Genomic DNA, 27,766 nt, shown 5'->3' on the forward strand with positions numbered 1-27,766 from the left:
CACACACTAAAATGAAGTTAAACTAGCCAAAAGTCAAAGTATTCTTACATTGTTACCTATCCATCTCCTGGAATCCTTATAGGTTAATTATTTGATTAAAGACCACAGAGCAGTAAGGAAGCAAATGGAATATTCAACAGGTATTCTTGAAATATGGTTATGGATTTCTCATACATAACAGGAATTTAATAAAACAGAACTTTATGACAAGGAGCCTCCTATTTGGAGTTGCTTTCTTTAGAGGTGGTTCTCAGGCACTGGGAGAGGAAAGATTAAAATCCACTTCAACGGCACTTTGGCTGCTTCTGAGGTTTAGCCTCAAATTTAACAGTCTTCTCCAGGGCTACAACAGTACTGTATATGTGGTTTAAATTTTATTGGTTCTCCTTCATCAAAAATGAGGAAGGACTTTATAAGGCAACAACTCTCCCAAACGGTGCTTTCCTGAGAAGAGGAAAATCCACTTGTATAGTTGGCGTCTGTCCCTCACACCTGGTGAGTTCGTCAGGATCTAGGAAGGATGATGGAAGAAACTTCCGAAAAGGCCCAGTCCTTGAAATCTGGCCATGTTGTATTTCCTTGGAAGTCTATGAAAAGAAAATATGCCTCAAATTACCACAAGCTACTTTCATGTAGGGCCTTTCAGCCTGGTTCCTCAAACATATCCATGTATACAACCCAGCTGGAATTGTGGTGAAATGCAGATGCTCTTTCAGTAGGAATGGGATGGGCCTGAAAATTGATCTTACTAACAACCCCCTGGATAAGGTTGATGCTGCTGACCTTCAACCCATTTTGAGGAGAAAGTCTTTTAGAGTTTGTTAAATGTTTCCTACACCCTCTCCTTCAATCCTTACAACACATACACACACACAAACACACAAACACACACACACACACATATGAGGTACGTGGCTCATCTCCATCTTCAACAGAGGCAAGTTCTGCAAGGTGAACCATTACCCTTGGGCTGCCCAGTCAGCAAGACTTTCACTCAACCATCTAATCCAAGCCTTAATTTCCTTCCCACACAATGGTGACCTCCTGAGCACAAGTCCATTCTTGGTCTATGACACTTCTTAGGGAAATGGCTTCATAGCAGGCTTCTATTTTTAGAGAGCCTGGTCATCAACACACCACATTATTCCTACTGCTTGATCTTGTGAAAGTGGTTGCTTTTCATTGCTGATGAGCAACATATTTGCTATTCTTCCTTACTTTAAACCATCCACAGGTAGGTGCAAAATCCCTTCTTTCTGGTATCTTAATTATAAATACAGACTTCTTACTGATATGTGGAGGCTCAAGTATTGATAAATACAGAGACCAAACTATGAGCAGTAACATAGGCAATATGTAAAATTGGATCAAGAGATTAAAGAGCTTCTCATTGACAATAACTTAATCAAATGAGGCTGGTTACAGTACAAAGTAGAAGTTCACCAAAGTGTAGTGGGTAAAAACCATACACTCTTTTATTGTTATTTTTTTTCTTGCCAGTACCTGTGCTTAAACTCCAAGCCTCATCCCTCCTGCTCTTATTTAGCTTCTTTGCTCACAACTACCACTTGAATAACACCTCCACTTCTGGCTTTTTGGTGATTAATTGGAGCAAGAATCTCTCACAGAGTAGCTAGGATTATAAGATGTGCCATTGGCATCTGACTACTCAGCTTCTCTGTTTTATTAAGTACATGACTTTGGGCCAGTTACTTCTCTGAGCTTTTATTTTCTTACACATTACAAGGAGATAGTATGAAATTTGTTATCACTAAAAGATATAGTTAGCCGGGTGCCAGTGGCTCACTCTTGTAATCCTAGTTACTCAGGAGGCTGAGATCTGAGGATCACAGTTCAAAGCCAGCCTGGGCAGGAATGTCCATGAGATTCTGATCTCCAATTAACCACCAGAAAACTGAAGGGATAGAGGGCTCACCATGAGTTGATGAGCTCAGGGACAGCGCCCAGGCCCCGAGTTCAAGCCCCACAACCATCAAAAAAAAAAAAAAAGATAATAGTTAACTCAGAACAGGGCCCAGCATCTATTTAAAGGTTCAACGATTATTAGTGGTCATGATTAGAATAAGTGATGTCTATGTCCATCAGTAATCAATTACAAAGCCTCCACTGTGAAGCAGGCATTTTGCTACATAATGACCAGACACACCGTGACTCAGGTAGTCGGAGAGCTGGTAAATGGACACAGTCCTCTCTGACCTATTCTGTGACTAGAAGTACAAGGCTACATCACCACGCTCTCTGCCACTCTTGGCTCCTACCAGTTCTTTGACAACAGAACGACAGTCCCACAGGAGACATCCATTTGATTCACTTGACTCTAGTAGCCACCACATTTACCTTCTTTCCCCATTTGTCCTGGGGTGAGGGTGTGGTGGCTGGGGGTGCAGAAAGGAAGAGAAGAAGCCTTGAATGGATTGTTGGGCGCTACAGACCAGGCTGAAGGGATGCCTGGTTGTGTGGGTCAGGAGAGCTCATAAAGCCTTTGGCTCTCTCCACATGTGGGTCTCCAACCCCACCCAGAGCTTTCTGGTATTAGAAGCAACACAGATCACCAGCCAGAAGTTGTGCTATCGGCATCTTCGTCTCAGAGGATAGTAAGGAATTTAGTTACTGATCATCCTGCCACATTCATCAGCTCTCTGTTTCATCCGGATTTAAAACCTTTGTCTTCAGAGAATTCCTTGGCTCTGAGCTTTGGCACATTTGTTTGGAACAGCCTCTCCCCGGTCTTCAAATTTCAGGTAAGGCATCTGGTGTGTAACTAAAGGATAAACACAGAGAGAAATAAAAGTCTTTTATTACTTATGTGAAGCCGGGTATGTGAAAATAAGCAGCAAAGAAGTACAAATGAGTTTGTGAGGGGCGCTGTATGCTTTCCCAAGGGACTAGTACTCATCTTTAAAAAGCATGGATTGCTTAACATTTCCCAGCTTTGCAGTTTCTTCTTCATGTAGAACACAAATGTATAATAGTTGGGAGCAGTTGAATGGGTACAGCCCTTTAAAAACAAAGTGTCTTATTGCCAATGGTTATCTGTTATTGCAGATTATTTCAGTGTTATGGCACCAATTCTTCCTTCAACAATGCCATCAATGATATCTTCTGCATGTGAAGCATGTGTGTGCAGAAATGCCAGAAACATTGGAAATAGACCTTCATAGTCACCCTAGCCCTGGGGAATTTGCTGCCCTAGATACAGTGCTTTTCTGGATTACAGGGGATAAAGGGCTGTAATTGCAGGGTGGGTAAGGTTGAAGATGCCATGATTCTTTGCCTGCAGATAGAGAATGAGTAATGCTGCCTTCCCAATGCATTGATTTGGACACACATGGAGTTGGGAAAAGTTCAATGTAGAAAAATATTTTATCAGTACAGTATGCATGCATAGTTTCAGAAACTGAACAGAACTGTTAGGATTATACTTAAATTGTAGTCCTCTTCTGCACACCTTTCTACTCCTCAGAAGCAATTTTCTCTGACTATTTTACCTCATTGTTCTTGTACAAGTCTCTATTTGGTAATAATAGGCATCTGTCTGTATTATTCAACAATTTTAGGAGAAGATATTAATACTTCTGCCTCCCTTGTGCTAGAGATAGGAATATCTCTCACAATACTGACACAAAGCCATGAGCCTTCTTATGGCATATTGGTGACTCTGGGCTTACTTAGAAGCTTGCTACCAGTATTAAGTCTAATAAAACATGAATGTTGATTCTCTTTCCAACAGTTCCATCTTAAAAAGGCATACTTTCACACAAGGAAAGACAAAGCCTAGAAATACATTCAAATCTTGTCTACAAGGAAAAGAAAGGTTTGATTAATCACTGGAATTAATTATGACTCATAAAACAAGTAGGGATGGTCTACAGAGGATTCAGATTAAAAACTCATCCTTTAGTGTTTAGCATTGTTCATAAGAGAAGATGCCAAGATGACATTATACACATTGGTCCACTGAGAGGTGTATCCTTAACCTGGAGATTGATATCTCAATATACCAACCTGATGCATGAATTATGCTTTTAACTCTCCTAGCTCAGACTCTGTATATGCCAAGAGGACTTCTTGATTGCCGTCTGACTTGAGTTTCTTATAGGGAACAAATATTGTAACTGGCATCTAAGTTGATTTGGTGGCTTTGGTTCTCACTGCAAATGAACTGGACTTCAGGTTATGCATCACTTATTTGAAAAGAAGTTTTGCATGCAGCTTTCCCCACTAGACTAGCAAAGATGGTACCTCTTTCAGGTCTAGGAGTGTGTGTATGGCAATGGCATCCTTTGGGTGGATTGACACAGGGAGGATCAAGCAGGACCTAGCCTTTGCTATTGGCCATTGGTGATGGCCTGGAGAAGGAGGGTAGAAAAGTCTTGGTGATGAGCTCACTCTGTGGAAAGGGTTTTGGCCAGAGGAGAGCCAACGTAGAAATCAGGATTTAGTTGCTTAGTCTTAACAGAGATACCTGATTGTCCTTTCCCCATTTCAAGAACATACAAGAGTGATGATCATTTTGCCTCTTCAAATAATCTATCTCAGTTCTCCAAAACTGTAATTGTTTCTCACAGAACTTACTTTTACTAAATTGTGGTGTAAGGGGGAATTTGACTCAGCCTGTGGACTATAAGCAAAGCTGGATCTTGTTTGAATCACTCTCCAGTGAACTGGAAGTAACTTTGGGGCTCTCTATTAACATTTATATAGGCTTCTCAGATTGCAGTCCAGGGTCACAGCCTCATTTGTTTTGATTACAGGGTGAAGGACACCAAAGAATTTACTTAACTGCTAATGGAAGTCCTTAATCTGAATGAACTTGAACCATTTGGCCCAGGAAAAGTACCACATAGTGTCAGCAAATGACATTTAAATAGTTTCAAATAATTTAATCTTCCAGAGCTCTGTGCTTGACTGATGGAAATGAGAATTTGAAAGGAACAAAGCAGAACCTACTTTCTGATAAATGTGCTTTGGGGCAGAATGGTTGCAAAAGCGATCACATTTAATTCCAAGTGATTTCACTGTATAAATATGCCATCCGACCTTGCTCGTAGAACAAAGCCTTCAAGCTGCATTAACTGTGGGGTAGAAAAGGATGGCGATCGACTTGGCCAGTTGGTCTGTCATCTAGATGGTACAGGGGAAAGATGAAAGACTCAGTGTAATGTGGCACAATGGCAACTTCATGGGATTACCTAACAGAAGAGTTCTTGTAGCTAAAATGACTGGGAAGTTAACATTTGTTATTTGTTAGGCCTTTCTGATACTATCGAAATGGTTGAAAGGCATGGTCAGGGGAAAGACTGCCTTCTTTAGCTGTTCATTAAATTTTATTTCATGCTAAACATTCATTCAAATAGTTAAGAGCATGCTAGAAGTAAAATATTGTTCAACAACAGCCCATCTCTATTGATTTTTTTTCATTACCTCCATTCTTTTCTTCTATGTCCCATCTTTAATTCCATCACCAGGGAGGAAGGACAAGGGTTAATCAACTGGGCTGCATAGGTTTGGAGAAGGTATTGCTGATCTCTGGATATTTATTTATTTATTGTAGTTGTTCTGGTGCTGGTCCTGTGGTTTGAACTCAGGGCCTGGGTGCTGCACTTGAACTTTTTTGTCCAAGGCTTGTACACTGCCACTTGAGCCAGAGAGCCACTTCTGGTTTTGGGGTGATTAACTGGACATAAGAGTCTCACAGACTTTCTTACCTGGACTGGCTTTGAACCATTATCCTTAAATCTTAGCCTCCTGTGTGGCTAGGATTACAGGTATAAGCTACTGGCTCCTGGCCTTAAATCTTTATTTCTTCATCAGTAAAATAGGAATAGTATCACTACCTCCTCACATTGGTGGCTTATCTGCCTAATAAATGTTAAATATGAATAATACCATGCGAAACAAAGGGCTTGGAATGTAGGTCAGTGGTAGCATACTTGTCCAGTATGCACAAGGCCTTATGGTACTGGTTTCATCACAGTACCACAAAGCAACAGCAATACCCCCAAACACCCAGTAATAATAGTTGTTTTCTTCATGGGCTGCTAAAGAGGACACCTAGCCAGAAATACATGTAGGATAATATCTGTACTTTCAATTTTTTTTTTAATTTTCTGAGTTTGAAGGAATTGCCATTTATTGAGTATACACTAGTAAGCATATAAGCAAACTTTTGGAATATGTAATTCTCCTCAGGAAGGTTGGGGGAAGCTTTTTCCTCTACCCTTAGGTAGAATTGTTGAAGGACTACAAAAGACCTACAAACGAAGATGAAAAAAAGAATTAATTTTGTATGCATGTGGACAGCCTCACAGAATTATAATAGTATTTATAGTATACAATTAATAAATAGTATTAATAGTATACAAGCCTCCAAGGTTGTATACTATTTTAATCAAGAGTGATAAACTATGGAAAATGATGAGCAGAGAGGAGGAAGGGTTTGTATGCTGGTGGGTGGTAATTTGGGGAGGGTAAATGTATATGGGGAAAATTAATGGAAGATAAGAGTTGTTTTTATAAAGTTTGATATGCTTGATTATCTTGGTACCATCTCTAGTCTGGTAAGCATCTGACAAATTATGGGTTGTTTTGCTCATCCTAGTAGGAGTGTGGGGAAGGGTAGTTAAGTGTTTTACAAAGTGAAGTATGTCAATTTAGGCAAATAGGGAGAGGGGAGCAACCTTTTTCCTTTGTCTACGACATATTGCTTTCATCTCACATAATCCTAAAGCCCAAATAGCATATTTTGAAGAGCTTTTTTTATCTCCTTCATTTTTAAATAAAAGAGATATTTATGTGTTTAAATAAAGACATTCGTTTTATAAAGGTCTGCTATCAAAGATATTGATAGTGGAGTCCTAGCTTGCACAGAATTTTTAGAACTCATCAATTCTAAATTCTTTTTTTTTCTTTGGTTGGTCATGGGGCTTGAACTCTGGGCCTGGGTGCTGTCCCTCAGCTCTTCAGCTCAAGGCTAGCACTCTACCACTTGAGTCACAGTGCCAGTTCTGGTTTTCTGGTGGTTTATTGGAGACAAAAGTCTTACAGACTTTCCTGCCTGGGCTGGCTTTGAATCATGAACCTTAGCTCTCAGCCTCCTGAGTAGCTATGATTACAGGCATGAGCAATTCTAAATTCTTAAAGCCTAGTTTTAACTCATCAAGTCTAAATGCTCAAGCAATTGGCTCTATTACCTCTACAAATTTATTTCAAGTATAGATTACTTAGTAAATAATCTAGTAACTTGGTAGTTTCCTCTGTTAACAGTGGGTGCTTTGACATCTTTTTATTTTCCATTGAATGGCTCTAAGTGTGTTTCGTATTGGGAAGGAGTTCCTGGAACAATTTAAGGTTGCTGACCCATAACAATATTGAGTCAATATTGATAGTTCTTATCAACTCATAAATATACAGAAGCCAGAGTTTCTTGAAGCTGGCATGTATGAAGGTAAACCAAACTACTGACAACAGATATTCTAATACTAAGGTACAGAAACATACAAGCAAGCATGGGGCTGTAACTCAATGGCAGAAGACTTGTCTAACATGCACAAAGCTAAAGTTCAATTCATGGAGCTACAAAAGAAATAAACACTAAGCCCTCCACCCTCCACCTCTGCCCCTCCCCCCCAAAAAAACTCCAAAACAGCCAAACATCCAAAATAACTCCCAAATATATAGGCAGCTGCTTTATTGTTTCTACACATAAGCTTCTCTCTTCAGAATATAGTCAAAACAAGTTTGCACAGTATAGAGTCTGATGCAATGGTTAAGAAAGCCGTGCTAGAGAGGCTTCCCAGCCACCGTACAGCTACAACTGTTTTGTTGCTAGGAGAGGCCTGGCTTGAAGGAAGAGCCAACATGGCTGAAATATATATGGAGAGAGAGAGAGAGAAAGAGAGAGAGAAAGAGAGAGAGAGAGAGAGAGAGAGAGAGAGAGAGAGAGAGAGAGAGAGAGAGAGAGAGAGAGAGAGAGAGAGAATCCAGGACCTAATGAATGATGTAGTAGTTCAGAGTCCTGATTAGGCTGAATGCAGGTCTAATGTTCCTAGGTTTTTATACACATAAACAAAAATGTTTTCATTTTCCTTTAAACATTTCAGGTGTTAGTTTTGTAGGGTTTTTGTTTTGTTTTGTTACTATTTTCTGTCATTCACATTCTGTTTTCCATATATCAAATTTTCCTAGTCTTTAAACTCAGATTAAATATATCCCTGGAAAGCCTTCCTTACTTCTGAAGATTCCCTAATTTCATCTAGACAAAATGGTGTGTGTCTAACCTACCACCCCACCGCCCCCACCCCCTAAGCACCCAATTGCCACCTTACTTAAAACTCTTACCAATGATGCCTGTGCCATTTAGTGCCTAGGACTCTGGAGCCAGATTGCCTAGGTTGTAGTCCTGGCTTGAGTATCCCTGGATGTGTTATGCTGGAACACAAACAGCTTAAGACAAAGATCTTGGCTTCAGCCATTTTCCTTTGCTGCTCAACTTGATAATCAGTGCTCTCATCTCCCAGGAACACAACCTGTTTTAGACTAACTTTTGATTTCACCATTAGAGGACTGATTCTCTTGACTTTCCTCCTAGCCCTGTCCCTGAAAATACACTAGACTCAGTACTTCTAGGGTCTACCTCAACTGTTCATGCTTGTTTAGAGCACTGCAAACACTCCCTTCTGCTTTCCCCCATGTCTGCCTCTTTTTCCTTTCTGGACTCTGGAAATGGCTAGTGCTTAAAGACACATAAAGTTGCTTTAAAGTTCATCTCGATTATAAATGCTTCCTTTTGCAGAATGACGTGATGCAACTTCTATTCCCTGAGTTTTAAAAACAAACCAGCAATGGTCTTTTTTAAGCTTGTATTGTCCTGCCTTTTCTTTCCCTGAGAGGTAATCCAAGGGGTTAACACTGTTGACAAAAACCCTTCATTAAAATGAACAAACTCTGAAGAGTTTATGGGAGGAATATTGTATCCAGATGTTCACCTAAGATTCTGTTCTTGAGCAAATGGGAAAATAAAACAATATGATTTAATAGACTCAAGATGTATATATGAAGAGAACAGAAAGGATTAAAGGCTTGTAGACAATGGCCTGGGTTTATGACTCCATTTCTCCCTCATAATAAATAGATGACCTTGGGACAGTCGCATCATTTCTGTGTTCCCTTTTGCCAAATAGGATTTACAACAAAGGACTCTCTATCACACTGAGTTGTGATAATGATCCAACTGGCTCACGCACAGTTGCTTTGCAATGTGGGTCAGGTACTGGTGCTGTTGGTAAGGTACTGGTGCTATTGTTGCAGTTACCAAGTGACCCCGAGTATGATCCAGGGTAGTGCAAATTTTCTCAGAGGCAACTTAAAAGATGTTTTTGCTGGGTCCTGTGAATTAACTGCAAGTTCCCCACCTTTGAATCTGTGACCTTTGATCTGAGCTATTCTCTGCTGTAGTGCCTTTTAATCACTTTGTTTCCAGGAGGAAAGAGAAGACTTTCTGTGATAACCATCTTATATGGAAGGCAAACTACCCCCAAACAAGCCTTCTACTTATCTGAAACAGCCAAAAATTCAGGTGACCTCTGTGTCCCTGTTCTGTTCCAGTAATAAAGTGAGAAGTTCTTCAGAACAAAAACAGATAATGGTCAAGCAGGCCGCACATGTGACTCGGGACTGTTTTAGCACGCATAATGTCCTCACCTTCTGCCCCCAGTTCCCCTTATTGAACCTGAAGCCCATGTTTGTACCTTGAAAGATGACTTAAAATGAATTGAAGTGCTGTCTTCCCATGGCTGCCATGTAGTGAATTTTTCTTTGGCTTCTGGGAGTAAGCATATGGCCAGAGCAAACTTGGGATTCCTGGACTTTGGGCCTGGGGTCTAAAAACCTGGTTTCAGCGTTACACAACATTTGGTAAAGATTGAAGCCAAGTGTAACATTTTGTGCATTGGCCAAAATGCATTAGCCATTTGTGGGTAAAGTAATATATGAAATTCGGAAGTATGTTCCTAATGCTTTCATGTTTCCAGTTGACATGTTTAATTAGATTAGGTAACAGTATTGTAATAAAACCACATAAGTAGAATTCTTATGAAAGACCAGTGAAGCAGAACATAAAGTAGGAGAGCAAGCGGGAGAATCCAGGCTTAGATGTTGTATTCATTTTCCTCTAGATGTGTATGCCAGCCATGAGCTCAGCCCATTCCAGTCAGCACTGGGTATTCCTACTTGAACATGGTCTAGTGTTTATTCAGACTTACCAGGGTGAGAACTTCGATTCTTAGATCCATTGGCTTTATCTCCTTAAAGTATCCTTTAACAAGACTAATTTACCTGAGATCTGCTAATCACTATGTTGACATTAGCTTTGATACTGTCTGGTGCTACCTCCACACAAACCTGAATGATGACACAACCCTTACTAGTAGCCACTGATTTCATTCTTTGACATCAAGAGCTCCCGACTTTGGCTCTCATGTAGTCTAGCGCTCAGGTGGAGAGTGGTTAAGTCTAATCTTGATTAAGAGGAAGAGAAACACCTAGGAGATGACTAAAGCACACCTCTGGGGTGTGTCTGTGAGGGCATTTCCATTAGATTACCAGGACTGTGATGGATTGAAAATTTGAATAGACCACTGACAGGTCTGTGGAGGACAGAGCTTGGTTAGAGAAAATGGGTCACTGGGGTCATGTCCTTGGACCCTATATCCATCCCCAGGCCCATCCTATTATTGTACTTTTCCACTTCCTACTTTGTGGATGAAGAGGGATATCTACAGCTCTGATAGTGGGCACTATGTTTGTGTTCTCACTGCCTTCATGTAAGGAAGATGTATCATTGCAGTGTCGGTCTATGTAGTATTTACTTTGTCAGAGAGCCAGCTGAAGTTTATTATTCACTGCTAAGCCACTAATGACTTGCAAGGTAGAAGTATGTTTAAGGCCATTGATGGCACCAGAGGAAAAGCAGGATCAGAATTTTGAAAACTTTGGCATATTCTTTGGAAAATGGACAAACATAGGCAGAAAGGAATTTAATAGGGAGAGAAGAAATTCACTGAGATGAAAAGCAAATGAAGTACAGAATGGTTAGTTTTGCACTCTAATTATCCTTGTAATCATTGGATCAAAGGACACAGATCAACTATTCCAGCCAACTTGAATTCTCGTTTTCTACAAGCCCTCTTTTCCTCATCTAAATCTAACCAGATTGGGAATTTCCTTTGGCTACAGAAATCAAACATTCATCAACTTCATTTATTTTAATTAGAAATCCTAATTAACTAATTTCATTTATTTTACTCATTTTGGAAATACTTATTTAGGAAATAAATATTTCACAAAATATCAATGAGGTAGGTTATTAATGACTAGATCTATGTTGGTCATCACAAACACAGAGAAAATACCGTAATCATCCATGTAACAGAGACAAAGCCAGCATAGCTGTTTTCCTATTCTTTCCCAATGCGTAGCTAGATGGAAACAGACTAAGGGAAGGTTAGGTAAGTTCCTCAAGGTCACAGATCCAGTGAGGCTGAAGAGCCAGGACTCCACCTTAGCACAGAGAGAAGTTCCCATGCAGGCAAGAGGGCTCACAGAACAGTTGTTGACATTCCCTGTGCACATCGCATGCCTACTTGAATTTCAGGAAGGAGTTCATTAGAAGGAAAGTGTATGATGGCTGGCAACCTCCCCTGTTTTTATTGGTGGGGTGTGTGATTGAGTTTGCACAGTAGGACATAAATAGAAATGGTATCTGTCACTTCCAGTCCTGATCCTTAATAACGTAAAACCTCTCACACAATCCTACATGGGCTCTTTTCCCCTTACCTACCAGCCGAACACTGATACCCTGGTGAAAGATTCCCACCTGCTCAGGGAGGAGGAAATCACAGGATGGGAGAGACTGGAACCTTGAATGACTGTGGTATAAATCATGTCTAAATGACTTCATTGGACTATGACAGGAGAACAAAAAAAGTAACAACAAGGACAACAATAAACCTTTATGATGTAAAGTCACTGACTTGAGACTTCTTTAAGCAGTTAAACTACCATGACTAATCTATGTGACCTTAAGAGTCCTCGGTCTAGTAGGGGAAAGAGAATTGTATAAACAGCTTGCAGTAATCACATCTCTGGGTACATCACAATATATGTATGAACTCTCTTACCATCTTCATAGAAGCATGCTCTAAAAGGAAGAAGACAGATCTTCCTACATGCAATGTCTAGACCAGGAATGAAACACATAACTTTGTCAGGGACTAGGCTTCACAAGACAAGTATAAGAAGTAGGAAAATAGGAAACACTAGCAAGTTCCAGGAAGTAGCCCTTATCAAGAAACTGATCCTTCTCTACCAAAAAACAATAACATTGATTCTATATCTCTAGATCTCTAGATATCTAGAGATCTATAGATATAGAGATATAAAAAGAATCTATAGATATCAATATACATATGATATATATATTGAATCTATCTATCTATCTATCTATCTATCTATCTATCTATCTATCTATCTATCTATCTATCTATCTATCTATCTGTCTATCTATCTATCTATCTACCTACCTACCTGTTAAACCCTAAATGTGTCAGGTCAGTTATACCCATCAAAGTCATAGTTCTCATGTGAGAAGTTTCACCTAGAGCTTCTTGGGTACCCATGTGAGTGCTGATCATCAAGAAGTTCTTGAGTGTATAAGAATTACTTAGCCATTTTCCCTTGGGATTATCATTTGAAGGCACATTTTCCAGTTCAGCAGTCTGCTGCTGCTAGATCTTAGTGCTTTATTCTTTGGGACATAACAGTTTTGATCTCTAAGCTCAAAAGACACACTTAATACATAATCATTGACAGACCAGCCACCTGATGTATGGAAACCTTTGCAAAACGAAAAGTGTGGCATCTAAATATAGACAAGTTCTGTTTGGATGTTTAGACAGAGAACGATTCTACCTCCTCATGTCCTCTGCTACTAGCTGGGAATCAGTCCTCTAAGGCACCACTCCCTACCAGCATGCATTTGGCTTGACCCAGGTGTGGGTCGGAGGCTAGCTCCTGCTGGGTCAGCCCTGAAAGGTGCAGTGCAGCTAGCACAGGTTGGCATGGCTGCTGCTGTGTCTTTGCTGAGATGTCAGGATACAGGAGCTCAATCCCTGCTCTTCCCATGCCCACACCAGACTATCAACAGAATCTGTCAGTGAGTACCTCAGTGACCTGGGGGCTTTGGGGACACCAAGATGGGAGGTAGGCAGAAGCAAGACAGGGGCCACAAAAGTGGCTCTCAAGGTGAGAATGCTCTGGAAGGGGTGCTCCAAGTATACCACCTCTGCACCTCTGCACCAGGGGTTCTCACCAAGAAAACACAATGTTGCCTTATGATTGGAACTCCTTTGTTACTGTACTGCTAGCAGACCTTCCAAACGAGCCCTGAGACTGGAGCATTCACTACCTTCTAACCACCAGGACACAGCTATGAAGAAAATAAATTTTCCCTCACATGGAGGTGTGACATTCTAAAAAATTTCCTTATTGGGATGCAAGTAAGCAGGAGAAGGAGCACACTTCAATTAACAGTTTAAAGAAAGGGAAGAGTAAGAAAATGGGTAGCCTTTGGGCCTGCCATAGGGATTTGAATTCTACATCCTGTCTGGTTTTGCTAGCAGTGTGGTAACGTTGGGTAATTCCAAATGCTAAAGAGCAAAGCTAATATGCATTTTTACAGGCAAAGAACACTGGCATGTGCTCCTGTTTTCTATGATTGAGTTTTAGTAGTGGTACTGGCAATACTAGTGTAGATTAACTGTAGTTTTAAGGAACAGAAATAAAATGCATGGAATTGGGGAAGCAGGGAAAGGTAAAAGATGCACTTTCCTTAGCTTTCAGTCTACTTATTATCCCCAGTTTAGGTTGTGCTTAATTTTTTTAATGCAGGATGTATAAGGTTGTCTTATTTTCTTTACTGAATAGGCTAAATAAGTTTGTGCTAGATTAAACAAAATTAAATAGTATAGCTATGGCATCTTTATATATTTAAGGAGGTTTTAAAGTCAAGCAAAGCACTGTTTGCTCCTGACTGCTAGAGGTGAGGAAATGATCATGTTTAATGGGCTTCACACTACACTGAGGGTTGTGAAATTCAGCATTTGTGTTCTCATCCACCACCCATCTATCTAGTGTGGCTTTCTGAATCTCTGTGGAATGCTAGTGGCAACACTTGTAGTATTTACTACTGAGTATTTCAAGGATTAGGTAAAATTAAAATACTAGCAATTGAATGAAAAGTACTTGTCCAAAGATGAGGAAAAATAATGCTTGTAGAAAGCATTCTGTTTTAAGAAAGAATCCTGGAATTGTTTGCAATACAGTTTGATCTCTACACATCCTCATCATGACCTTCCAGAAAGGCATATATAAGTCTGGAATTTCCCAGAGTGCTTTGCCAAAATTCAGTGCTGAGTTACCAGAAAATCAATAGGACATGTAGTATGCATATATCTAGATAGTAATTCAACTCTCCCTCCCTCCCCTCTCTCATGCATACCTTTCATTGTTCATGGAGCTTCAATTCAGGAGAAGGGAGGGGTGTCCTAACTAGATGGAAGGATCCATTTATAAGTTGCTTTAAATAATTGTCCAAAGCTGGAAATATCCCTTTATGATAAATAAGAAACTCCTTAGTTTATAATGCCCATCTTGAAAAATAGATCTTGTATTTTCTTTTGGATTTGTTCTAGAATTTGTTTATATAATTTATCATACAATTCCATCAAGACCTGAAGTCCTGCCTAATCATTAATGCAGACTACCCTCAATTTAAATTCCATTTTCTTTTCTCATATTCTGTGTGTGTGAGAGAGTGAGAAAGAGAGAGAGAGAGACAGACAGACAGACAGGGACAGAAACAGAGACAGAGACAGACAGAGACAGTGATTGGCCCTCAGCATCAGTGTTTGTTAAAGGTTCAAACTCGTAGCACTTTTCTGAGAGTGGGGGTAAAGTTTCTACAAATCTGGCCAGGAATCCCTGGCCATTGGGGATTTCATTTTCTTTCTGGGTCTGCTTGTTTCCACACTGTTTCAGAAGCCTTTTCTGTGCCTGGCTGAAAGCCCAAGATATTTAGATATCTTGTAAAATAAATCCTCCCATATCTGGCTAGGAAGGTCCCTGAAAAACCCATGTGTTATAAGAAGATCCCAGCGTTAAAAATGGAAAAAGCTGGGGGAGGGGAGAAAAGGAACAGGAGCCTGGGAAAAACTAGTTCGGGGACTTTGGGCTCTTCCTCCATCTGGGCTGTTACTGAATCACTGCACCTTCAACAAGATCCTTAAGAGACCTCAAGAGAATTCCTGGACTCAGTAAACAGATGACTCTCATGAGCAAATCTTCTTTGGAACATAAATGAGAGAGAGAGAAAGAGAGAGAGAGAGAGAGAGAGAGAGAGAGAGAGAGAGAGAGAGAGAGAGAGAGAGATGAGAGAGAGAGAGAGAGAGAGAGAGAGAGAGAAGGGAGGGAGGGAGGGAGGGAGGGAAAATGTTTCAGGCTCCCATCTGTCTATTTCAAATGATTTATCTTCTCCCTTGAAAATTCATGTGTTGGGTTTATTTTGTTTAAAGTAAAATTCCAGTGATTACTCATAATTCAACAACCCTGATTCTGCCCAGTTTGTGATAAATAGGTAGTGATTGTCGGCACTGTAATGGAATTTTCCCATTTCTTCAAGGCAAAATGAAGAAATAACTCAGTATTTTTTAAAAATATTGAAATGATCTCCAGTTTTAAACAAAACTTATGACATTTACTGGTACTGGTCATGAAAGTTCAGAATGCAGCAGTAAGATGGATGTATTCTGCTGTGTCATTTTAGGATGTTACAGTAATTATGGCCTGCTGTCTACATTTGACCAGAATGTTTGTGAAGGTGTGTGTGTGTGTGTGTGTGTGTGTGTGTGTGTGTGTGTGTGTGTGTGTGTGTGTGTGTGTGTGAGAGAGAGAGAGAGAGAGAGAGAGAGAGAGAGAGAGAGAGAGAGAGAGAGAGAGAGAGAGTGTATCCAGAGGAACTCTTAGATTCCTTCTTCTTGATGACTATTCTATCTGCACTTGAGGACTTCATGGAGTTCATTATTGCTCACTCCTCCAGGGAGGAGACAGGGAGAAAAGAGAAAAAGGAGGAAAGACAGCCAAGAATGAAGAGAGGCCAAGGATTTTTGAGGGCTGTGTTTGATCCCTATTCAACCATTTACTACGTGTGTGAATTAAACACTCTAATTCTCGGTCTCCTTGTCTGTAAAATGGGGATATTAATGTGACAATAGTTAACTGTTCTGTATACTTTTTGTGTGTGCCGGATACTGTTCTAAGTGTTACTATGCTTACATGACCACTATGAGGCAAGTTCTCAGGGTTGAAGAGAGAATCCCAGTGCGTAGCTGCTATCATGGCATCATAAATTATATATCTTTTGTTATCTATCTTATATACAATATACTATTTTTCTTACCACTTCTACAAAGTTAGTATCATCACCCTTACTCGTAAAGAAACTAAAGAAAGCTAATTCACTTGCACATATTTCTTAGCTGTTAAGAGACAGGATTCAAATTCAGGTCTTTATGATTTGAATCTTTTCCCCTTTTCACTATGTTACAATCCAAATTGCTTCCCAGCTCATGCATTATATGGGAACTTTGTCTCCTGCCCTGTGCTACAGGGCTTCTTATGGCCATGATACTCTTCAAAGGTCAGAACTAGGTCTTGGTGGCAGTGTTGAGAGGAAGAGCCAGCATTCATTGCAAATGGGCTCAGCTGTTTCTGTTATCACATGCCAATCCTCGGTTCCTGACCTGGGATAGCTTCTACCCACCAAGCCACCACCATCTCTAGCACCACTCAAATCATTGCCACCACAGTTGCCAACACAATCACCACCGCCATCCTCATCACTAGCAGCAGCATCACCACCAAAACCACCACCATTAATGACACAATCATTACCATCACCAATCCCACCCAAAATGATCACCACAACACCATTACCACTACTACCATTATCACAGCACCACCTTTGCCATTATAATCGCCATTACCACCAACTCAACTACCAACACTCAACCCAATACCCAAACCACAATCGTCACTACCATCATACTGTCTGCACCACCATCTATAACACCAGAATGACCACCAACACCAAAACCATCATCACCACTATCATAACTAAAACCTTACCACCACCACCACCATCCCCCACCATGTCCTCATTAACTCTTGCTCATCTTCCACGGTTTGTTTCAAGCATCATGTCTTAGGGAAGCCCATCCTAGACCCTAAACTATACTTTTAGTCCTTCATTCAGCAAATATTTTAGAGATGGTCCATTTTGAATCAGAACTCTTCTAGAAGCTATAGTATTGAAACAGCAAATGAACCTCCCTAGCCTCGTGGTTCTTTCATTGTTCTTAAGGTAAGTCTTCCCCATCTCCATCTCCTCATAGCATTCTGAAATTCTCCCTCACTCTATTACGTTCTTGAACTGGTTTATTGGTAAGAATTGGAATGAATTTAACTCCTCACCAATAGTTTGTTGTGTTCATGCCCTGATGACAGCGTTAGGTCACATGGCTTGCAGAACAGGGTGACTGTTTGTGAGCTCTGATCCGCACTGATCACTCTCTCGTGTTTTCCCCAGGGTGACTGTTTGTGAGCTCTGAGTATGCCGTGTCTGTGGCAGTCCTGCACATAGGAGAACGTGGAAGAAGCAGCTAAATCCCTGAGGTCACCTCAGCTGCGTGTGTTGAGCCTGAGAACCTCTGCATGGTTGCATGTGGACGTCTCACTACCTGCATGCAGTGTCTGGGACAGGCTCTGTAGACATGAGGTCATGACTTCTGCTTGTAGTTCTGAGGTTGGTGCCCTGTGAGCACTGCTGTGGCCTTGGGCTGTATTGTAGATGCCCTTGCTTAGTGGACTGCCTACCCCTGACATTGCTGTTCTCCATCACTAACACTCTTTACCACAACTGCTGCATCACTGTTTCTGGAGCCTTCACTCTCCAGGCAAGTAGCCACCACAGAGCAGCCATATCTCCATAAAGCAGTATCAGCCATACTTCCCACATGGAGATTGACAGAGGCCACACCCTCTAATACCAAAGCCATTGGGCTGCAGTGGCCCAACCATCCCCTAGTGGCATCTGGGGAATTTTAAACCCAGATTGCAGAGTGCCCTGTGAGGAAGTCGGAATGAGGGAACTGTGGGGGTGGATGGGCAGAATGAGCAGAACCACGCCAATGCCTCTTCCAGGGGTCAGCAAGGCCATTTGTCAGGCATGCATGCTCAGAGGGCCTCAAAATTTGATTTTTGCCATTTTTATTCTGATATTATAGCTGAGGGAGTTTGTATTGAGACTTGGATAGGATTGGCAGAGGAAGAACATTAGAATACCACTCAGAGTGGGGCATCTTATTCATTATATAAAATTTTGTTAAAACTTTGGTGATAAAAGCACTCATTTAGTAAATGGGAGCAGTTATAGTAGACTACAAAAAATTTTGTTTGTGTATGAATATGCTTTTTATATTTAGAGGAGAAATAATATAATAAAATGACATACATATATATGGATATGTATGTATACATATATCTATCTTCTGTCTGCGTCCCTATCTGCTCAGAACTTATAAATGACTAGTTTGAATACTTCAACCTCTGAGAAGCCTATGATACACACACACACACACACACACACACACACACACACACACACACACACACATTCAATCCTCTTCACTTACACAAATAGAATCAGAGTACACATTTTTTCCCCCCACTTGGTAAAATACAAGCATCAATCCTTCCATATCTGTCTGGATCCATAGCCTACTAGTTAATGGCTTCACATTTTCTTTGTGTAGAGAGACCATTATTATTTATCTGAATCCCTACTGCTAACTATTCAAGTCATTTCAAATTTATCAGTGCTATAAACACTACAGTAATTTTAGGATCCTGTAGTTCATTGTAGCACACTTCATCAATCTAGGCATAGGATTTCTTTTGACTTCTCACAGACTTTTTAAAAGACCATTTTACTTGTTGCCCACTACCCTCCAGAATTTCAGACATTCATAGTCCACCAAAAAGGAAGTGGATGGGCTGCTGGTGAGCTACACTAGCCAGTCTCTCTCTCTCTCTCTCTCTCTCTCTCTCTCTCTCTCTCTCTCTCTCTCTCTCTCTCTCTCTCTCTCTCTCTCTCTCTCTGTCTATGTGTGTGGTTGTGTGTATGTACTGGGGCTTAAACTCAAAACTCAAAACCTCATGCTCTGTGCTTTGGCTTTTTTTTTCTTTTTTTGCTCAAGGCTAGCACTCCACCACTTAAGCCTTATCTGGCTTTTTTTGCTGATTAATTGGAGATAAGAGTCTAGCAAACTTTTTAGCTAGGGCTGGCTTTGAACTCAAGTTTCCTGAGTATCTAGATTTATAGATGTGAGCCATCAGGGATGGGTGCCAGTGTCCTTCATCACTTCCATTCTGATGTCTGGTTCTTCGTCAGGAGCGTGGACTCCATCATTGATAGCTTGATCTTTTTCAAGGTTAAGCAGATGGGACACTTTATTGTTTAAAGAACTGGCTTCCCATTCCCAAAGCTGACAAATCTGCTTTCTCTATAAGCCAGTGAATGTTTGCCCTGGTCTTCAAGGTTGAGCTAAACTTCCTTTTAAATGTGGTTTCACTGGCAAGGACAAATTGAGCTCATTCCTAAACTGAGTAAAATGTATGGGCAATGAAGGATCGTGTGCAATCAGTGACAACACAAAATAGAAAACCATTGTCCAGCCACCACTGTGTAGCACCCTGACCACCTTTCCAGCTAAGCAAAATTCTATATGCACTTATTTTTCAATCATACAGTTTGTTTCAGGCATTTAAAACTGTAAATAACAAGCCATTTTACCTATATCAAACAATATTAACATTTTGTATTTGCTTACCGTTTTCCACTAAAGTAGCTGTAAACTAATTAGAGAAATCATTTAAATGATACTAGGAATAATTAAATCTCGTCATTTGTTTTGCTTTTTGTTTCTGAATATTCAGGGTATCACTTGCATAGATATATGTAAACACCCCCCATATATATATATATATGGGTGTGTACGTGTGTGTGTGTGTGTGTGTGTGTGTGTATGTCGTAATAGTGGAATTTCCTACCAGGACTCATTTACCCTACCAAGAATTCATCTTTTGTCTTCCACCTTAAGATGCATCGAGAAGCAGAACTGCCAGCTTATTCTGCCAGGGATGGAAAAGCAGAGCATTTGCTCTGAATCAGACCTTTGTCACTCAGGGACCAAGTGCAGGGTAGGTCCTCTGCTCTGCTCTAGGATAGCACAGTTGCCTCTTTTTGACCTGAGTTTTGGGAACAAATTGCAAATGGTGGTCAGCCTACTTGCACTTCTGGAGGTTGTTTGTTGTTATTTCTTTCTTCCTTTTCTTTCTCTTTTTTGTTTCTTTTATGCTGGTCCTGGGGCTAGAACGTAAGGTCTGGGTCCTGTCCCTGAGCTTTTTTTAGTCAAGGCTATGTTCTACCACTTCAGCCATAGCTTCACTTCAGTCTTTTTGGCGGTTAATTGGAAATAAGAGGCTCATGAACTTTTCTGCCCCTGCGGGCTTCAAATTGTGATCTTTAGATAATAGCCTCTTGAGTAGCTAGGGTTATAGGCATGAGCCACTGGTGTTGAAGTTTTAAGTGTTCTTAGAGATACAGTTTGCTGGTGTGACTTAGCATGTCTTAACTGTTCTTGTAGGGAAAGTATATTGGATGGCTTTAGCCAGCAGACCATGGTTGCCTTTGCCCACAAAGAATGCAGGAAAAGAGGTCCCTGTAAGCAATGGAAGGAAAAGGAGGAGCATATGAATTGGAAGCAAATGTTCAAGATTCTTCCTGCAGAGCAGCTTCTGGGTTTCAGATGGGCAGCATAGGCTAAAGGTACAAGCTTTCAACTTAGGGAAGCATGTGTCCAGCTCAGCCATGTTCAGAGTGACTATTATTATGGTTTCATTTCTTTAGTTCATGCCAGACCTGGAGCTTGAACTCAGGGCCTGGGCATTATCCCTGAACTTTTATGCTCCAGACTAGCAATCATCACTTGAGTGACAGCCTCATTTTCAGACTTTGTTATTGTTGTTGTTAACTGAAGATAAAAGGATTTTCCTCTGGATTTTCCTGCCCAGGCTGCAATCCTCAGAGCTCAGCCTCCTGAGTAGCTAGGATTACAGGCATGAGCCACTGACATTGGTTTCTTCTTTACGCCTCAATAATATTCGTTTTAGGGTCATTTTAAAGATTAAAGTTAATATACATTAAGTTAATGTATATACAGCTTTTAGTACAGCACTTGTAGCACAGACATTTGAGATGTGGGGACAAGCGTCCTTTTCACATGGCCCAGTGTATCATACTTCAAGGCAGCATTAGGAAACTACTGCCTGCAAAGGAACTCTAGTCTTCTGTGTATGAACTGAGAACATTTTCTGCATTTACAAGTGGTTGGGTTGTAAGAAGATCAAAAGAAGACTATTTTGTGACATATACAAATGATATGAAATTCAAACTCCAGTGTCCACCAATAACATTCTTCTGGAACACAGCCACAGCTAGCACAAATGTATTAACTGTGGTTGTTTGTGTGGCACACAGAGCAGAAGGGATCAGCAGTAACAGTGGCCAGATGCCCTGCCAAGCCAAGAGCATTTCCTCTCCATCCCTTTATGTCTGTATTAGGGGATGCGGAGTGTGGAACAGGCAAGATCGTTTTTCCTTTCACAGGATCAGAAAGAATGCTGCCTGTCCTCTTCTGCATGTCCTGTGTGGGTTTTGCTCCATGTGGTTACATTGTTCCCTGAACCCCAGAAAAACCATCCTCAACAACAAACTCGTTAATGTAACAGCTGGCTTCATGGAAGGAAAAGAAGCTCTGCTGGGTAGTGTTGCTGAGTGCTTTCCAACAGGACATCAACTGGCTTAACAAATACTCACAACTTCCATCATGGATTCTTGTGAACGGAGCCAGCCAGCCCGGGCATACCATGGCCATTGATCTCTAGTGACGCCTCACCTGCTCATTGCCCTGCTCCCTGGATCACCAAGTCTATGTTGTACGGGGTGGGGGGGTTGGGGGATGCAATGGGTCTTTGAGCACAAAAGAGCAGGGACTGTGTTACTCTTTGGAGTGGGGCTTGTCTCAGAATAGCTTATTCAGAAAGGCACGCAAGAGAGGTCCAACATGGAGGACAGCTCACATATACCTGGAGAGAGAAAAACACTGTGAGTGAAGAAGTCTTAGCGGTATAGAAGAATATCTGGTACATGGAGATTTTGGTTGGAGAAGCTCAGTGGATGCCAGTGACTCTACAGATTTTTTTTCTCTCCATATATATTTTTATTGTAAAGATACTGTACAGAGGGGTTACAGTTACATGAGTAAGATAATGGGTACATTTCCTATCGAGCATTGTTACCTCCTCCTTTGTTTTTCCCCTGCCATCCCTTCCCTCCCCAACCTTCCCAATTCCTCCCCCCACCCCCAAAAATTATAAAGTTCGTTTTCAACATAGTGTCTTGTACATCTCATTGTTACAATGGGTCAACATGTATCCTTATCTAAGCATTTTGTTATATCCCTTCCCCTCCCCAAATTATAAAAATGTATATACAAGATGCAGGACAGTGGAATCAGATACAGTGACAAATGGGTTTTACAGTGGGAGAAGAACATACAAAAGAAACAAAAGAATCACCTAGTATATTGTAAGTAAAAACAATAGCAAGAAAGGGGAAAAAACCACTAGACTCTACAGATTTGTCCTACTTGTACTGATTCTTTTTTGAACATGGTTGAAGGAGGGAGTGGTGAAGTTATCTTATGCGAGAGATTAGGGAGATTCACAAGACAATTGCTCTTTTGATTCACTCTGTGCTCTATGCGTTCTGTAGGGTCTTATTTTCAACACTGTTGTTACCTTGGGGAAATATTGGATCAACTGTTTACACATTGATTGGACTGTTAGCTCCTGAAGTTAGAGTTGTCATACTTGTCTTTGTATGTCTGGCACTTGACACGTCTATCACACTTGCTGATCACCTAACAAGTGTGTAGAAACAGGACATCCAGCACATAGCTCTGGATCAGAGTAACTCCCTCACCTACATCTTCTGTGTGTGTTCTTGCCAGTAATTTGTTTTAGGAATCCTAAGAATTACGAAGTCCCATGAAGCAACCATTTCTAGAGGCCCATGAAGCCTCTTTCCCCATCCTTCCCACCTTCTCTCCCTCCCCACTCTTTCATGTTCAGCCAACATTGCTTTCTCACATCCCTGGAGAAAGCTGGAAAATCAAAACAGAGAAACCCAGCAGGGGCTTTGAAGGAAGTCCACAGAGCATGGAAAATTCATGGCAAGTTTCCACCTTCAAATCAAGTTAGGGGTTCTGGGGGAGAGGAGTGATTGTGGAGAAACAGACTGTAGTCTTCCCTGGCGTGTCAGTGTGTAAAACCTAAATCAGTCCTGGTCGTGGAAAACCTTCAGATTCCACCCTTTAAAAGGGTAGAGTGAGGCCAAGGGGAGAGGGGTAGGCAAACAGTGAGGAGAAGAGGAGAAGGCAGTTAGGAATTCAATGGATAGCCTACGAAATTAAGAAGAGGGAGGGCAGAGGTGGGAGGGGAGGGTGGGTGAGAATGTTGGCGGGGTGACCTTGATCAAGATATTACATTCATAAACTGCTTTGTTAAATGGCAGCTCCTTTGTACAACTACTTGAAGATAACTTTTTAGAAAGAAAACCTTCAGAAAAGTTGGCATCTAATCTTTTTGCCCATCTGCCTCTCAGCCATTCCTGTCTTCCTGCTTCCCCGAGCTCTGCCCCTCCTAAGCTACCAACTCTCCCTCTTTCCCCTCTCTTCCTCCTTTTCCATTTTCTCCTCCCTTTCCTTCCATTCCTTCCCTCCTACCCTTTCTCCATCTCCCCCTTTCTCTCTCCTTCTCCCTCTCCTTCTCCCCCTCCCTCTCCCTATTCTGTCTCTCTGTCTGCCTCTCTGTTTCTGTCTCTGTCCCTCTTTCTCTCTCTGTTTTCAATGACTTGATACAGAGCCAGGCTGTCGTGAATCTGCAAGTTGTGTCGTCTCTTCTAGGCTGTTTCTCCAAGGTGATCAGGGCTGGGCTACACCAGTCCCAGTAAGAACCTATTTTTGAGCAGAAGGCACATTGACTCATAAGGTGTTATTTTTACATTCCTTGTTTTTCTGATTGTAACCATACTCCAGAAACACACTTGGACTGAAACTTATGTATGACGCATAAAAGCCTCCAGTGTTTTGTGTATAGTATAATTTTAGTTCAGACCACCAATCATGCTAACAAGCAGGGAAACTTTCCACTGCATGTTTTCATTCCCTCTGTGTTAGAGCAGAAAGCAGACCTGGGATTTGCCTGTGGCGTGTGTGCCAGGTGCTTTTGCTCAGAAAACCAGAAGGGTTTGCTGGGTGAAGGAGTTAAGCACACAGTGAAGACAGGCAAATTAAACCAAAGGAAAAATGGATTTCCTTGGGGCCAATATCCAATCACTCCTGCCATGACTCTCCAAGAAGAGTCTAGACAGAAGTGTCCTTGTTTCTTGTCCTCTCCTAGTGTGTGTGTGTGTGTGTGTGTGTTCATTATTAATGTCGACAGTACAGCCAAGGATAAAGAATGTCTTTAGGCCTGTAGATCTATCTAAAGGTTACCTCACATCCATTATGGTTCAATATATGCTTCCTTAACATTAACACATGCTCTTTTTTTTCAAACTTTTTTTCTGAACTCAAGACTTTAAACTTGCTTGGCAGTCACTCAGCCAGTTGGATGGTACTCACAATCTGGTTTGTTCTATTATTTTTCAAATGGGATCTCTCATTTCTCTTTTTCTTTCTTTTTTTTTTCTTTGTTGGTCGTGGGGTTTGAACTCAGGGCATAGGCACAGTCCCTGTGCTCTTTTACTCAAGGCTACTGCTCTACCACTTTGAGCTACAGTCCGCTTCCAGTTTTCTGTGGTTAATTGGAAATAAGAGTCTCACAGATTTTTCTGCTCAGGCTGGTTTTGAACCGTGATCCTCAGATCTCAGCCTCCTGAATAGCTAGGATTACAGGCATGAGCCTCCCAGTGCTCCACGGGGTCTTTCATTTCTGTGGGGGCCAGCCCTGGACTTTAGTCCTACATACGGCCTTTCACAAAATATTAGGATCACAAGTATTCACCATCATCCCAGGCTTGTTGGTTGAGATGTGGGGTCTTGCTTTTTTCCTGGGCTAGCCTCCAACTGTGATCTTCCCAATCTCTACCTCCTGAGTTGCTGGGATTACAGGTGTGAGCCACCACACCCAGCCTCTTTGTCACATCTTAATATCTTTAATATCAGGATAAGCCTCAAAATCTGCAACATGCCATGATTTAATTGGTAGTGATTTTTTTAACTTTCCTAGTAAAACACACAAAATTAATAATGAAGGTGACAATCAATAGTGTTGCATTCAATGTTATTGTCTAAATGTTTTTCTGAGTCTGTCTGTGTTACATAGCTGACATTTACCGAGCTCTTGCTACAGCCAGGCAACGTTTTAGGTACCTTTCCTATCTAGCTTCATGATGCTGTCTTATCATCCTGTTTCACTCAGGGTCAGAAACTGTACTAGTTATGTAAACAGAGAAAAATGAACAGAAAGAACTCACTAGGAATGAAGTTGATCAGTAGGTAATGAAAGAGTCATGAGAACACTCTCAGTCACAGAGGAAGCAAGTGTAGGCAGGAGCTACCACCTCTGGGCTGGGGGAGTCCAAAGGAGAGGCATCACTAGGTCTGAAGTTGTTTTTGTTTTTGTGTTTGTCGGTTGTGGGGCCTGAACTCTGGGTCTGGGCACTCAGCTTTTCAGCTCAAGGCTAGAGCTCTACCACTTGAGCCACAGCATCACTTCCAGCTTTTTCTGCTTATGTGGTGCTGAGGAATCGAACTCAGGGCCTCATGTATGCAAAGCAAGCACTGAGCCTTCCCAGCCCTGAAGTTTGTTTTTGAGGCCTACGCTTTCCTTTCTGTAGATCTGTTCACATTAAGTGTTGAGGAAGAACATGATGTCAAGTTCCTCAATTCTTTCTGGTTGTCTGTGATGGAAAAAGAATTCCATTTGGCCTAGCCATAAGTTATATAACTAGGAAGTATAGAAGTAGATGTAGCAGGCAAGAGAAGGTCCAGGGCCTTTAATATCATTCCCCAAGTTGACTTCTATCCTTAGTTTTTCTTTTCTTTTTTTGTTGTAGGGCTTGAACTCAGGGCCTGGGCATGCCTAGCATTCAACTACTTTGAGCCACAGAGCTGCTTCTGTTAGTTGGAGATAAGAGTGTCATGAACTTTCCTATCTGGGCTGGCTTTGAACCATGATCCCCAGATTGCAGCCTCCTGAGTGGCATGAGCCACTGGCACTCAGATCGCCTTAGTTTTTATCCATTGGCTTCATTATGTCCTACTTCGGTCAAGAATTCTCTAAGCAATAACCATGAAGTTCTCTAGCAACCTCTGCTCTTCATCTCTACCTCTACTTTAAGAAACCACACTCAAAAGCACTCCTTGGGCTATGTTGATAGTTAATGGTGGCAGCCACAAGGCCAGAGAGTGAGCTAGTGATCCTTTTGCCATATTTTTCCAATGAACTTGGGTGCTATCATATATATTGGACTCTTGGAGACTGGTTCCAGTAATCCAGTATTCACAAGGTTGGCCTACATCATACCCATCCTCATCATGACCCATTAACAGCTCCAGCATTACACCCACCTAATCCCTGAATACATGCTGAAGAAAGTTCTGTGTGACAGTGCTGGACAAAAAAGATGTGTAGAAAGGGAAAAAAATGACTAGGCATTGGGGTATTACTTGGCAATTCAAATGCTGGTGTCTGAAACATCATGTCCCCTTTCTGCTAATACTATTTTTCTTTTATATCTATCCTATCCTAGGAATCTTTCCTCTAAATTTCTGATGGACATGTTTTCCAATGATTGCTGCTAATCTCTGAACATCTTTTGTCACTGAGCTAAGACAGATTAAAAATGTATTAAAGATCTCAAGTTTCTGGAAAGATATAGAGACTTATTATGTGTTTAAATAGTCTCAGTTGTTTAAGAGTAGTTATTGATAAGCTAGGGTTAGGACACAAGTGTCTACTCCTGTTGTTCTAAATTCTCCAAACTGACCAGAGATGTTAATCAACAGAACACAACACTGTTCCTAATTCTGAAGAGCAAAGACTCACACATGGGCAGTCATTATTATCCTTGTCTCTTCTTCCTCCTCCTGTTCTTTTTTTTCCTCCTCCTCCTCCTCCTCCTCCTTCCTCTCTTCTTTTCTTCTTCCTCCTCCTCCTTCTCTTCTTTTTCCTCTTCTTCTCCTCCTCTTCCTCTGCCTCTACCTTCTTCTCTTCCTCTTCCTCCTCCTCCTCTTTCCCACTTTCCTTCCTTCCTTCCTGGAAATTTAGATTAATACGTTACATATATGTACACCATATGTCAGGCAGTAGGCAAAACATACTGGCAGTCAAAGAAAAATAACTCTCAGTGATGAGATGAGATGGATGGGCAGTTTAGGGGGCATAGAGGGTGACATTCAGAAGCCATGGTGGTTCATTTTGAGACATTCAAACATTATAAGAA

General features: G+C 41.2%; 1 long non-coding RNA gene across 1 annotated transcript; it reads right to left on the bottom strand.

Moving 5' to 3' along the window:
* Positions 1–209: 209 nt before the first annotated feature.
* LOC138804340 (uncharacterized) lies at positions 210–27,424 on the bottom strand. The gene is made up of 4 exons (XR_011365223.1): positions 27,370–27,424; positions 22,152–22,341; positions 2,359–2,782; positions 210–587 (listed from the first exon to the last, which is right to left on the bottom strand). It is a non-coding gene; the product is annotated as an uncharacterized lncRNA (long non-coding RNA).
* Positions 27,425–27,766: the final 342 nt, after the last annotated feature.

Source organism: Dipodomys merriami, unplaced genomic scaffold (genome assembly GCF_024711535.1).
Source record: "Dipodomys merriami isolate MVZ:Mamm:240054 unplaced genomic scaffold, mDipMer1.0.p SCAF_10, whole genome shotgun sequence".
NCBI classification, from domain to species: Eukaryota; Metazoa; Chordata; class Mammalia; order Rodentia; family Heteromyidae; genus Dipodomys; species Dipodomys merriami.